Source organism: Bemisia tabaci, chromosome 3 (genome assembly GCF_918797505.1).
Source record: "Bemisia tabaci chromosome 3, PGI_BMITA_v3".
Classification (NCBI taxonomy): domain Eukaryota; kingdom Metazoa; phylum Arthropoda; class Insecta; order Hemiptera; family Aleyrodidae; genus Bemisia; species Bemisia tabaci.
In genome coordinates, this window is record NC_092795.1 from 38,593,287 (window position 1) to 38,594,038 (window position 752).

The following is a 752-nucleotide window of genomic DNA, read 5'->3' on the forward strand; positions in this document are numbered from 1 at the left end:
TCGTGGGACAAAGGCTTATGTGATAATATAAAAGGCGAGATTCGTGAGTTTTAATTATTGCAGTTTTGACAAAAGCGAAAAATTTGAGGTTAAAGTTTAGAAGCCTGGTGTGAACACTCCAGTCTTAGGTAGAAATTTTAAAACCACTCAAACAATTGTCTAATATCTTTGATGACTCCTCTCTCTTTCTCTCTCTGCTTTATTTGATTTGACCACGCTTATTGCCTGGTTTGGCCTTAGGTCGCAAACAAACAAAACATTTTTTATACAGCAAGTTTATGAAATTACATCCTACATGATTACATTTACATGATCTACATTCTTTTTCTTTTTTTGATAGAAATCTATGGGTACATCTGCTAAATTTTTCGTGGCGTAAATTCATAATTTAAGATGAAAATGTCAAAATTTCAAGACACGAACTGATGTAAAAAGTCAAAGAATTAAATGCTTTTAATGAAATTTAATCGGATGAAATACAACAATGATTTTTTTCTTGCACTTGAATCCATCCTGTCACATAATCTTCACAGAGAACATACGCATAAGTGTATCTAAAAAGTTTTTCCCCTAATTTTTAGTATCATAAATTGGACTTCCTTATGCTAAAAGGAACTATGTGCATAAGGCTAGCATACAACATAGTTCCTTTTAGCATAAATACGTCCAATTGATGGTGACAAACGTGTATAATTTCATCAAGAAGTCTTGTAGTTTGGGTTATTCGTGAGGGCAAAGATGGTAAAAAATCA